This window comes from Lutra lutra, chromosome 16 (genome assembly GCF_902655055.1).
Source record: "Lutra lutra chromosome 16, mLutLut1.2, whole genome shotgun sequence".
Lineage (NCBI taxonomy): Eukaryota > Metazoa > Chordata > Mammalia > Carnivora > Mustelidae > Lutra > Lutra lutra.
The window spans coordinates 43,031,938-43,045,890 of NC_062293.1; the positions used below are offsets into that span (position 1 = coordinate 43,031,938).

The following is a 13,953-nucleotide window of genomic DNA, read 5'->3' on the forward strand; positions in this document are numbered from 1 at the left end:
CTGCCTCCCCTGGTCCCTGGCAACCACCAACCTGTTTTCTGTGTCTGTGACCTTCACCGCTCCAGGTACCGTGTACAAGCAGAATCCTGCAGTATTAGTCCTTTTTGTGACTGGCTTATTTCACTCAGCATAACAGTTTCAAGGTTCATCCGAGTTACAGCCTGTGTCAAAATTTCCTACTTTTTAGGGCGGAATGATCCTCCATTGTGTAAATATACCACATTTTGCTTACTGTACACTTTTTTTTTTTAAAGATTTTATTATTTATTTGACAGAGAGAGATCACAAGTAGGCAGAGAGGCAGGCAGAGAGAGAGGGGGAAGCAGGCTTCTTGCTGGAGCAGAGAGCCCGATGCGGGACTTGATCCCAGGACCCTGAGACCATGACCTGAGCTGAAGGCAGAGGCTTAACCCACTGAGCCACCCAGAGGCCCCTGGTTTGTTTTTGTTTTTGTTTTAAACAGAAACACTTCTATCTGTATAAGGAAAGTGAAAAGAAGCGAGAACCCACCCAGATCCCATGGCATCAATATAATGGTCCCTCTCCCTTTTTTGTGTTTCTCTCTTATGCTAAAAATTATATTTCCACCCCCTCAGTGAATAATCCTGTCCTCCCAGGGCCGGTTCAAACCACTCTGAGCCGGCAGTGTGACAGAGGATATAGTGTTTGGAAAGGGCAAAGTTACCAGGAAACAGGCGTGATAAACAAGTTAAGGCAAAGGAAGGAACCTCTGCGAAGTAATAAGGCATTTTATTGCCTAGGTTATAAACTGGTTCTAAAGTATTAACATATGGCCCTCTAGGATGACATCGGCCACACATCCAGTGACACTGGGTTAACTACAAAACCTCTCAGGGCGGTGACTTTGAAGAGAACAGCAGTCATTTGGAAATATTCGGCTTATGTTTTATTTTTTTTTAAGATTTTATTTATTTGACAGAGAGAGATCACAAGTAGACAGAGAGGCAGGCAGAGAGAGAGAGAGAGAGGGAAGCAGGCTCCCTGGGGAGCAGAGAGCCCGATGCGGGACTCGATCCCAGGACCCTGAGATCATGACCTGAACCGAAGGCAGCGGCTTAACCCACTGAGCCACCCAGGCGCCCCATCGGCTTATGTTTTAAAATAAAGGTGCGAGGGACGCCTGGGTGGCTCAGTGGGTTAAGCCGCTGCCTTCCTGGGATCGAGTCCCACATCCTGTTCCTTGCTCAGCAGGGGGCCTGCTTCTCCTTCCGCCTCTGCCTGCCACTCTGTCTGTGCTCACTCTCTCTGACAAATAAATAAATAAAATCTTTAAAAAAAAGTAAAAATAAAATAAAGGTACAAGACAATCCAATTCAAAGTGACGTTTCAACGCCTTGTTGCTTTGGGAATCACCGTAGTTGCTCGGCTGGGACTGTCGGAGTGGATCCCAACCAGCATTTCTCCAAGGCCAGAGAGCATCACACATTTAGAAGACGAGCAAGAGGAGGTATTATTGAAGAAGTGTGCCCATCAGTATCTACTACAGTACCTTGGGCAAGACCACAGCCTTTTCCAGGCACGGAGGCTTCCATCTCAGCTGGTGGTTCGGTTCATAATGGCAATGCCTTGGATCTCTGTGGTCCTTTGGGAAGCTTTTACCTTTCATTTCTCGCCACTATCCTCCAGGACTCTCTTGCTCTTGGTTTCTGCCAGTCTCTGTCCCTGGCCCAGACCCTGGAAGAGAGCAGACTTTGCTCAGGGAGGGTAGACACCTAGAGGTTACAGAGATAACCTCACAGATCGCTTTTCCTCCCCCACATCTGGTGTCAGAGCCCCTGAAACAGACCACGGATTTCACTACTTTTCCTTTCTCTACAGGAGCAAAGGCGTTTATTTTCCATGTGGCCTTAAAAACTGGGTCTTTTCCTTATACACTCACACATGTGCACACACACATGCACACACACACACCCTCTCTGTTTCCACTAATATCAGCCTAGAAAAGCTCACCCCCTTTCTCTTCCAGAGAAGCTGCCCCCTCCCTTCCATCTGTGCTCCAGGGGGCTTTTATTTTTCTTTTATTCTCAGCTCTCTATCAATCAAGGGGAGGGGGAGACACTTTATCTGAACCCTTAGTGAGCGGCAGCAGCAACCGGCAGCTGCTAGGGCAGTGGGAAGTTCATTTCCGGCACTGACGTTTATAAATGTGGCACAGAATACCAGTAGGGACCAAAATAAATCAAACAGCTTCTCCAAAGGTCCCTAGGGGCTGCTTTAGAATATCTTTCCATTGGTGGTCATGTTCTTTCTCTTTCTTCGCAGGGGAGGGGTGGGAAGGGCCACGGTTTGCAACATGGAATGAGCCACCTTCTTGCTCCTTCGTAAAAACGCTGAGCCAGGGACCCAGGATGGTCTGGAGTGAGAGCACTGGGTCTGTCTCTGGATGCAGAGAGAGGCTTGGGGCTTCAACTCCTGGGTGGGTGTTAGAATGCTGGCTCTGTCACTTCCTAGCTGTCAGTTTCCCCATCTATAAAACGGGACTAAGAATGCCTGCTCTCCCCACCTCATGGGCTGCCTTGCAGATTGAATGAGATGTCTATACAGTGAGCACCCTGGAGCTTTTGATGAGCTCACGTGATGTGGTGAGGGTCCCTAAGGGGCAATGATAAGGACTGGGGTCGTCCGGGAAGCTTTTGGGATGGGCTCCAGGCAGACCTTCCCTAGACCATTCCACAAACCTTGGCTGTTTCCTTTCCTTTCAGAATTCTGGGCAAGGAGCACGGATAGTCTGTTCCAAACACAGCTGGAGTTTTCCCAATGTGTTTTCTAAGCCTTCCTTCTTCTGCCCCTCTAAATCCTGAGAAAATAAAGGTGGACAAGTATGATAGGGAGAGGGAGGGAGAGAGAGGGGCAGGGGTGGAGAGACACTGAGAGAGACAGAGAAAGGGCTGCCAAGGACGAAGGCAGGAAGAAGGGAGGCTTCGGTTAATACCAGGCTACTGTGAATCGCAGGGATCTTCCAAAGTTCTGAATGAGAACCCTGCTCGGAGAGATGAGACCCGGCGCGGGCGCCACAATCTCACCCCTTTTACATTCCCTACATTTTGAGATGCTGCACACTGCCTTTCAGCTGTTTTTGGGTCTATCTGTGGATTTGGATCCTCTCCAGGCCAAACCCTTGCTGGGGCTGGGAGCTTGGGAGCAGGCAGGATGCTGACGATGCCCTGAGCCCCTCAGGACGGCAGTTACCTGTACAGCATTTTCTTCTAAGCCTTTTTCTGTAACAAGATTCTACCCAGCTTCACTCCCCAGAGGCTACTTGTGTTGCCAGTTTCTTCCTATAGTTATAGAGAGAAAACGGATTTTCTTTAAATATTTGTTCAACACTTTATTTAAAGAGGTTAGGTGCTGCAAAGAAGAAGGATGGACAGAGGACCCCGCATCTCTATTGTTCTCAGCAATGCAGCCCCCGTCTTTGAAACAAAAGCTGTAAATAAGCAGGACCCACTTTCAGCGGAAGGCAGTTAACCTTGGAGGTCACAGCCTATACCTGCCTCTGACCAAAACAGCCCTCCTTTCGAACAAACACAGGGATTTCCCTGAAAGCCACCAGGACAGCTACATTCTCTCTTATTCCAATTCATGATGGGGCTTTAGGGTCACACATATCCCGACCCTTTACTGAAGTTTGGCTGGTCCACTCTTAAATCCGGTTCAGCTGGTAGCTATTATGAAATTCTCACTCTCGCTGCTCTCTGAGGGAGGTGGTCATTCTTTTTTTTTTTTTTTTTAAGATTTTTTTGTTTATTTATTTGACAATGAGAGAGAGAACACAAGTAGGGGGTAGTGGGAGAGGGAGAACAGGCTTCCAGTGGAGCAGGGAGCCAGATCCCAAGACCCTGGGATCATGACCTGAGCCAAAGGAAGCTGCTTAACTACTGAGCCACCCAGGTGCCCAAGTTTTTGTTTTTGTTTTTGTTTTTTTTTTCTTTTTAAGATTTTTTTTTTTTTTTTTTTTATTTGACAGAGATCACAGGTAGGCAGCGAGGCAGGCAGAGAGAGAGAGGAGGAAGCAGGCTCCCTGCCGAGCAGAGAGCCCGATGCGGGGCTCGATCCCAGGACCCTGGAATCATGACCTGAGCCGAAGGCAGAGGCTTTAATCCACTGAGCCACCCAGGCGCCCCAGATTTTGTTTTTTTTAAATAATCTTTATACCCAACAGGGAACTTGAACTCATGACGCCAAGACCAAGAGTCACATGCTCTTCTGAGTCTGTCAGGTGATCATTCTTGCTGACAATTGCCACTTTGTTTTCACTCTTTGTATCTGGGGCCCAAGGGACAGGGGAATGTAAATGAAGGACATACTGTTGAGACCATGTATTCTGGGTCCCAGTAATCTGGTTGTAACTGAGGTTGGAAGCCTGCTAATGTCAGGCTGAATTATTTGGGCAGACCATCCCAGTAAAAACAGCTGGAAGTGCTAGATAAAATATTTTTAAAAAGGGCACCTGGGTGGGTCAGTTAAGCGTCTGACTTTGGCTCAGGTTATGATCCCAGAGTCCTGGGATTGACCCCACATTGGGCTCCCTGTTCATCGGGGAGTCTGCTTCTCCCTCTCCCTCTGCCTGTCTGTCTCTCATGAATAAATAAATGAAGTCTTTCTTAAAATTTTAAAAATATATAAAAAAATCTTTTTTTTTTTTTAAGATTTTATTTATTTGATAGAGACACAGCGAGAGAGGGAACACAAGCAGGGGGAGTGGGAGAGGGAGAAGCAGGCCTCCTGCTGAGCAGGGAGCCTGTTGGAGGGCTCTATCCCAGGACTCTGGGATCATAACTTGAGCCAAAGGCAGATGCTTAACGACCAAGCCACCCAGGCACCCCCCAAAATATTAAAAAAATCTTAAAATCTCCAAAGAGTTGATAAAATATCAAGAAATCAACAGACCAACATGGAAGAGAAAACCAAAACATAGGAACCAATTTTCTCTGAAAAAGCATCTGTCAATCCTAGCAAATCTGAACTTTTATTTGGAACGCCTGGGAGAATGAGCGGGCTAGCAATCCACGCTCAGTGCCTGCACATGGTGGAGCATTTAATAGAATGCCCTCCCCTCAATACACTGAGATCCTAAAGGATTCCTGCATGATGCAGAGAACCTGGGACCTGGGACTCTGTTTAGATAACTCGGGACTGGTGGTGCCCTAGTGCTTGGCAGAAGTCAGCACAATCCTCTCTGGAGGAAAGCCCCTTCATATTCAGATTATTCCTGTATGGAATAAATTATAATATATTATAAATTATTTATATATATAAATAATTTATAATAGATTATAAATTATAATATCTATAATAATATATAAATAAATTATAATATATTATATATAACATGGAAATAAATTATAATATATAATATATAATATTATAAAATAATAATTTGCTCAAGTGCAGATAGATATATGGAATAAGAAATTATCTAAAGGGACAAAATAGACTTTAAAAATTCCAAATGCAAAATCTTTTTTTATTTTTATTTTTTTTTAAGATTTTTATTTATTTATTTGACAGATCACAAGCAGGCAGAGAGGCAGGCAGAGAGAGAGGAGGAAGCAGGCTCCCTGCTGAGCAGAGAGCCTGATGCGGGGCTCGATCCCAGGACTCTGAGATCATGACCCGAGCCGAAGGCAGTGGCTTAACCCACTGAGCCACCCAGGCGCCCCGCAAAATCTTTTTTAAAAAATTTATTTATTGATTTTTAAAATAGTTTATTTATTTATTTGACAGAGCTAGAGAGCACAAACAGGGAGCAGCAGAGGGAGAGGAGAAGCAGACTCCCCTGCTGAGCAGGGAGCCCAATGTGGGGCTCAATCGCAGGAACCTGGGATCATGACCTGAGCCAAAGGCAGATGCTTAACCAACTGAGCCACCTAGGTGCCCACCCCAAATACAATTTTTTTTTTAACATTTTATTTATTTATTTGTCAGAGAGAGAGAGCAAAGGCAGGGGGAGCAGCAGGCAGAGGAAGAAGCAGACTCCCTGCTGAGCAAGGGACTTGATCCCAGGACTCTGGGATCATGGTCTGAGCCAAAGGCAGACACATAACCAACTGAGCCACCCAGACATCCCTACAAATACTTAAAATTTAAAAATAAAAGTAACTGCAATTAAAATTCAACCCATTAATTTAAAAGCAGCTGAGATGCAGTAGAACAGAGAATTGGCGAAGTGGAAGATAATAATGAGAAATTATCCAGCATGGAGAAACAAAAAGGGGAGAAGGATGGAGAAGATAGTAGATACAGTAGCTAGAGCGCTAGTATATGTTTAATTAGCATCCCCCCAAAAAACAGAAAAGAAAAATAGGGTAGAGACAAATATTTGAGAAGAGAAATGGCTGAGAGCTTTCCAGAAAGACACTAAGTCTACAGATTCAAGAGGCCAGTGAATCCCAAGCATGAATGTCTTGTCTAAATCGGCAGCCATATGAGAGAGGAGGGAGGGATACAGCTCAGAATTGTGTCTCCAAGAAGCAGACCTTTGTGGCTTTGATGCCTGTGATTCTCTGCTCCCTTAGGGTTCCCTCCCTCTTCCGCTGCCTCAAGCCCTCTCCCCCAGCCAGGCCCTGGTATCCTACCACTTCTCCACAAAGCACCCCCACCCCCCAGACCTCTCTTTCTCTCTTGACCTCAAGGAAAGGAAGGAGACCTAAGACAGAAACAGAGAAAAGCACAGATGAATAAGAATCAGAGAGAAATCAGAGTAAGGGAGATGAGCCTTACAGGCATTATGACTTGGGAGATGGGCCAGACTGGCTTTGGGGGTCAACCTGGAGGCAACAGGTGGAAGATGGGGGATTGAAGATGACATAGGACTCTCTATCCAGAATTCTGCTTCCCTTCCCTTTCCTCCTCTCCCTCAGGCTTCCCTCTGATTCTCTGCCTGCATGATCTTACCTTTGGCAATATCATGTCAGGAAGACCTGAGCTCCCATATCTACATTCCCTAGAAAACAGCAACATCAACAGTCAGGCTGCAGAGGCAGGAGAAGGAAAGACCATATTTCCTTGAAAACTGGAGAATGCCAGAGCCCTGAGGCCCTGGAGTTGGTCCTCCTGCATGCTACTGAAGTTGGGTTGCTATTTGTCACCTGTGAAGCCAGCCCAATCCAGTGAAATCCACTTGATTTTTCCTGTCCCCAGTTCTCACTCCTTGCTGCAAATCCCCATCCCAGAGTGTCCTGATAGCCAAGCTATGAAGCATGGGAAAGCCACGGAAGAAACTCTCCAGAGAAGGGAGGAGAGGGTCCTGTTGGATAATTCATATATTGTTTCCATCCCTGATACACCCTCACCTCCAAGGGGCAGAAATGGGATGCTAGTTCTGAGCTCTCCTTGATTTGCCATTTCCCCCAGTGTCTGCTCAGCTTTAATGGGACCTCGCCAAAAGCCTAGTGGTAGGAATAGACCAGCTCAGGTACACATAGGTGTAAAGAGACCTACTTAGGGGTGCCTGGGTGGCTCAGTAGGTTAAGCATCTGTCTTCGACTCAGGTCATGACCCCAGGGCCCTGGGATGGAGCTCTACGTTGAACTCCCTGCTGGGTGGGGAGCCTGCTTCTCCCTCTCCCTCTGCCTGCCACTCCCCTGCTCGTGTTCTCTCTCTCTCTCTCTCTCTCTCTCTCTGTCAAGTAAATAAGTAAAATCTTTAAAAGAAGAAGAAAGAGAGGAAGAAGAAGAAGATTCCAGTGTTCAGGGAAATTTCCCCTTAAGACAATGAGAACATCTCCTCCCTCATTTTTAAAAAAATTATATATATTTTTAAAGATTTTATTTATTTATTTGACAGACAGAGATCACAAGTAGGCAGAGAGGCAGGCAGAGAGAGAGAGAGAGAGAGAGGAGGAAGCAGGCTCCCTGCCGAGCAGAGAGTGCAATGTGGGGCTTGATCCCAGGACCCTGAGATCATGACCTGAGCCAAAGGCAGAGGCTTAACCCACTGAGCCACCCAGGCGCCCCTTAAAAATTATTTTTATTAACATATAATGCATTCTTTTTCCTCAGAGGTACAGGTCTGTGAATCATCGGGCTTACACAATTCACAGCATTCACCATAGCACATACCCTCCGCAATGTTTATAACCCAACCACCCTACCCGTAACACCCCACCCCACCGCAACCCTCAGTTTGTTTCGTGAGATTGAGTCTCTTATAGTTTGTCTCCCTCATGATCCCATTTTGTTTCATTTTTCCCTTCCCTACCCCCCACAACCCCCCTGCCCTGTCTCTCAAATTCCTCATATCAGAGAGATCATATGATAATTGTCTTTCTCTGATTGACTTATTTTGGTCAGCATAATACCCTCTAGTTCCATCCACATCACGGCAAATGGCAAGGTTTCATTTCTTTTGATGGCTGCATACTATTCCATTGTATATATACACCACATCTTCTTTATCCATTCATCTGTTGAACATCTAGGTTCTGTCCATAGTTTGGCTGTTGTGGACATTGCTGCTATAAACATTCAGATGCACATGCCCCTTTGGATCACTATGTTTGTATATTTCAGGTAAATAACCAGTAGTGCAATTGCTGGGTTATGGGTAGCTCTATTTTCAACTTTTTTCTCCTCCCTCATTTTTATTGCATTTCCTTTTGTCCTAGTGAGGTGTGAGGTGGCTGATCCCTTCCCAAGCTACATAGTGATTTAATTTTTTTCTCAGAGGTTTCAGCCCCAATTCCCAGGACTTTCCTTACTACCTTTCCTCCCCTGGAGACTGCCTAGCAATGGAACCCTTGTATCTTGAGGGAGTGAGATGGAAGGTAATATCTGCCACTTAAACAAATGCAAACATGAAGCTGGGGTAGGAAGCAGAAGCCAGGGTCCCCGGGTGTGTTCCCCTCATGACCTCCAGGCCTCAAGATGGGCACCGTCCTCCCTGTAGCTCACAGAGGACACTGTCAGCCTTTGATAAATCTTGCCAGGCCAGCCTGGGTAAGATCTCCCTAAACACCCAACATCCGATGTGTGGAGAATGGTGTGAGTCTAGGGTGCCTGAGGAGGCCAGAGGAACCCACCACACATTCAGCAAACATGCACGGGTGCCTTCTCTGTCCTAAATACCTTCTCTATGCACGTACAACTACGAAGCCATCAGGAAGAATGGGCCACCCCATAGGACTCATGTGGGATCCATGGTATAAAAAATGGAAACAGCAAGGTGCCGTAGAGTGTACAATGTCTGAGATTTCAAAGAAAGAATGTGCACTTTCTTTTTTTTTTAAAATATTTTATTTATTTATTTGACAGAGATCACAAGTAGGCAGAAAGGTAGGCAGAGAGAGAGGAGGAAGCAGGCTCCCTGCCAAGCAGAGAGCCCGATGCGGGGCTCGATCCCAGGACCCTGGAATCACAACCTGAGCTGAAGGCAGAGGCTTTAACCCACTGAGCCACCCAGGCGCCCCAGAATGTGCACTTTCAATACGTTTGGACACTCATAGAATGTCTCTGAAAGGAGACAAATGAAAATGCTAACAGTATTGCATGCGAGGAGAACAAAGTGGCTGAGGACAGGGTGGGAAGGAGACATCCTTTTTGCGGTGTTCTCTTTTGAGCCCTTTCATTGTTGGTCCCTATGTCTGTGTTACCTACTGAATTAGGCAATCAGAAGCAGACCCCGTCCCCTTAAGGAGTGTTGAGGGGGAGGAGGCAGCCCTGCTAACAATTGCAATCCACTTTGCTCATTGGTATCTCTGAGACTAGACACAGATAGTGAGAAAGGAGTCTACGAGAGAGGACATCCAAGCTGGCTTGGGGGTGTCGGGAAATTTGGAATCATAATCATGGCTGGAACCTCTCTCAGCTCAGCCTTGCCAGGGCCTAAAGAGCATAGGGAGAAGGGACCCGCCCTAGAGCTGCAGAGGCCGGGATACAAACTGCCGTCTGCGTGCCAAGCTAAGGAGCTGCGATTTTATCATAATAGGAAATGGGCAGCTGTTATGGAATTTTCAGTAGGGGAGAGTGACCTGTGCGATTTGCTGTTTAGAGAGAGAATTCTGGCAGGAGCGTGGAAGGATAGATTAAGAGGGGCAAGGAGAGGCCGGGAGACTGGTTATGAGGTTAATGCATGAATCTAGGTGAGCGGAGGCATATGGATGACCTGGGGCAAAGGCAGCAGAGGGCAGGGGAGCGATGACGGGGTTGTGGGGTAGCAAAACCCGAGACATGCAATGGGTCTCTAAGCTGCACGGAGACCACGCACAGATCCAGCTCTGCAGTTCTTGGTTTTCTCACTCTGGCATCTTCTGCACATTCAGGGCCCCAAACCCCCCTGGCAGCTGGCAGGATAGGTCTGGAGGGGCCACTTCCTGGTCTGCCTGCCTGCCTGCCTGCCTCCTCGCCCCAGGCTCCAGCGCCTTGGCAAAGAGGGGCGGGGCCCGGGGGTGGTGGTGGGAGAGAACAGAAGATTCTCCCCCGCCATTCAACTCCTAGGTCTCTCTTATTTATGCCTCGCTCTCTCCCGGCTCGAGTCGTCTCATTATTTCGAGCTGTACAGCTTGCTGCTTCCCTGGCTGGGCTCTCCCACCCCCGTGTGCGAAGTGTCAATCAAGCCGTCAGATGAGCAGCTCAGCCTCACATCCTCCGAGGCTCTGCCCCAGGACACAAGCCGCAATTGCTGACACACAGCAGCGCGGTCTAGGGCTGCTGGCTCTTTCTTTAATAGTCTTCCGATCCCAAATGGGTGTTAAAATGGAATTCGAGGGGATCGCTTCTCTCTGCCTGCCCCTGTCAGGACAGCCACAAGGACGGGCAACCCTGAGAGAGAGGGGAAGCCTTCAGAAGTCGATTTCCTTTTCATTTCAAGGTTGGGCCCCGGCCAGCGTCGGCTTTCCGAGGAGCTGTTTGAAATTCTTAACAAGAAGCCGAATGCTTGAGTCCAGGAATCCAGGGCAGGCTCGTGAAGTAGGGATGGGGAGATGGAATTGTCATTTCTGAAGGGATATTATATTAAACAAAGGAGAGATGGGCTATAGAGCCGCTTTTGTAGCCTCCCTGGAGAACCGAACAATAAGAAATGGGTCCGAGGAGCGCGGGCGGGGCAGCAGGAAGAACTGAGGTTAGAACAAAGAAAGAACTTCCCCCGGCCCTGGACCCAGTGACCAGGGAGATCTGAGGAATCGGCTTCCCCAGGGGATTCCTCCTCCTTTTACAAATTGTGAATGGAAGCACAGTTTTGATAGAATATGGAAGCTAATGAGCATTAAGCCTAATTACTGTGCCAAATTCTCTTTAGAACTTTGATAACAGGCACACACAGAACTCACGGTTGTGATCCGAGTGTGTCTATTTGTGTTCTGTTCTTTTTCTCGGGATGATTTCCTACATACACACATTTCTATGTAGCCCACAGTCCACAGCTTGTCATTTTGAATCGCTGCATAGTATTCCGTTGTGTCAATGTGCCAGAATTTGCTCAGCCATTCCCTCTGGCTGGGTTGTTTCCAATTTTCTATATTGTAAGCGCACGGCTATGAATGTCTTTATACAAATGTCTTTTTCTTCCCTAGGATATTTCCTGAGGGTATGATTCCCCGAGTCAGATTTCTAGATCAAAAGGTGTGAACCATTTGATCATGGGTGCACACTGCCCAGCTCTTTCCAGAAGGCCCAGACCATCTGAGTTGCCACCCTATTCTCTCCCCTTTCCCAGAGCACTGACAACAATAGATTTTATCGTTTTTTTTTAAATTTCTGCTTATTTAATAGGCACATAGTCGTACCTTGAAGTTATTTAATTCCCATTTCTTTCCCTGCAGGTGAGGCTGGGCACTTTCATGTGAAGATTTATTGTCTGCTTTTCCTTGTGTATAAACTGTTCATCTTCTCTGACATCTTATCAAGAGGAATCTGGGGGCTGACCTTACATATTTCTATCAAACCTTTGCATATTTAAACAGTACACTTTTCCTGTTATGTCTACCATGTTTTACCTATAAGGGAAATGTCCGGTTGTGAGGCAAATGCTAGCCCGTCCATGTGGGTTAGGGGTGAGGTGGAGTTGAGATGACTCCTGGACTCTAGAGTCATCTGAAGCCAGTCATATGGTACCCCCTCTCGGACCCCCATTTTCTTAGTAAAGGAGGGGCTTGGTGGAGAAGACAGCTAGTTGCCCTGGTCCCCCGGGAGCATCCTTTGCTGGGGGCAGCGGAGGGGGGACACTTTGCCAAGGCTGGGCAGCCACCTGGGGTCACACGGATTTCCTGATCCAGTATTTTTCCCTACTCACATATAGCCATGAAAGAAACAGCAAACTATTGAAATCAGAATCATCAGTACAAATTCTGATGAATCCCCAGTATGGCCTGGTGCTTAAGGGAACAGGATCAGGAGCAGATAACCCCAGATAATCAGGATCACATCTCAGTGCCTATGTTTACCAGGTATGCGGCTTTGTAAGCCTTAATGTCTTTGGCTGTAAAGAGATATTTCAGGGGCGCCTGGGTGGCTCGGTACGTTAAGCATCTGCCTTTGGCTCGGGTCACGATCCCGGAGTTCTGGTATCAAGTCCTGCGTCAGGCTCCCTCCTCTGTGGGGAGTCTGCTTCTTTCTCTTCCTCTGCACCTTCCCCCAGCTCCTGCTCGCTCCCTCTCAAATTAAAAAAAAAAAAAAGAGGTGTTTCAGGTATGGCTATATACCCCAAAATTTCGTGGCTAAAGTAACTGTTCCTATTCTATCACAAGATTCTGTGGATCAGGAATTCAGGTGGGGCTTGGCTGGGTAATTTTCTTTCATGTGGCCTTAGTCGGGTCACTCAGTGGTACTGAGCTGGTGGCTGGGCTGAGCTGGGGGTCCAAGATGGCTTCCCCCGTCTGTCTGGCTCTCCATGCACTCTCAGGGCCTCTGTACATGGTCTTTTCCACAGGCTGGTGGGACCTCTAACATGGTGGCTCAGGGCTCCAAGAGGAGCTGCAGGACCAGAAGAGGAAGTTCTCAGTGTCCTCAGGCCTGGGCCAGTGTCCCAGTGTTACTTCCGCTGTGTTGGTCACACTGTCACAGAGCCCATGGTGGGAGGAGTGACAAAGAATTGGGGGCCATCTTTAATGTGCCCAAAGTGGAGATAAACATATGTCCTCCTAGGGCTGCGGGAATTCAACGAGGTGATGTGTACAGAGACAGATTTACCGTGAAGCTAACTTCAACCACAGGGCTCGTTAATTAGACAGTTTCTTTCTAGTCCCTAGCACCTAACTTTGGATTCATAAATTTTCTTTTCCTTTCCTTAAAGAAGATCCCCGAATTGTCTAAGAACCGGGCCCTAGAAATCCCAGCTCTATCCTGAATGCATATAGTGGTACTTACTTAGCACACAGCCGGGCCCAGAGGGTGGCCGGCTCACTACAGGGCCCCTCTCTGCCCGGGGCTGGTGCCCAGTGCCCCCTCTGCGTCAGGAGAAGTCTCCTCCTCTCACTCTGTTCTTCCCATTTGTTCAAGATAATTTCTTTTCCTGTGCAAAAAATGAAAGTAAACCACACTGAGAATAATTTCATAATCACAAAACTGCCCTCCTGATTGTTTCCTGGGTCTACCCCCTGACCTCGCCACCCACGAGGGAGGTGGGCCTTACCCTGGGCAGAGTGCCAAGTCCTTAGCTCGGCCCTTTCAGAATCTCCAAAGGAAATCAGGCTGAAGGGAGGGAAGCCAGCAGGGGGAGGCAGCATTCCCGGTGCCCAGCTTGGTCTAGGAGGCATTGAAATTCCAGGGCCGAAGTCCCAGAGACAAAGATCATAATGAGACAGGAAGGTGGCATAGGAAGGATCCATTTGCATGACAATAATTGAGCCAAGAATAGAAAGCTAGGGGGATACAAGGGTGAGGCCAGCAGCTGAGCTGGGCTAAACCTCGGAAATCAGACTACCCAGTCCCGCTCTGCGGGGGAGGTGGGGGCTGAGCCCTAAGACAGGCTTTGCCTGGAGGGAGGAGCAGGGTA

General features: G+C 47.6%; 1 long non-coding RNA gene across 1 annotated transcript; it reads right to left on the bottom strand.

The window, feature by feature from the left end:
- Positions 1 to 1,266: 1,266 nt before the first annotated feature.
- On the bottom strand, positions 1,267 to 13,902 carry LOC125088071 (uncharacterized). Its single transcript, XR_007123564.1, has 4 exons — positions 13,591 to 13,902; positions 13,326 to 13,470; positions 2,700 to 2,818; positions 1,267 to 1,695 (listed from the first exon to the last, which is right to left on the bottom strand). It is a non-coding gene; the product is annotated as an uncharacterized LOC125088071 (long non-coding RNA).
- Positions 13,903 to 13,953: the final 51 nt, after the last annotated feature.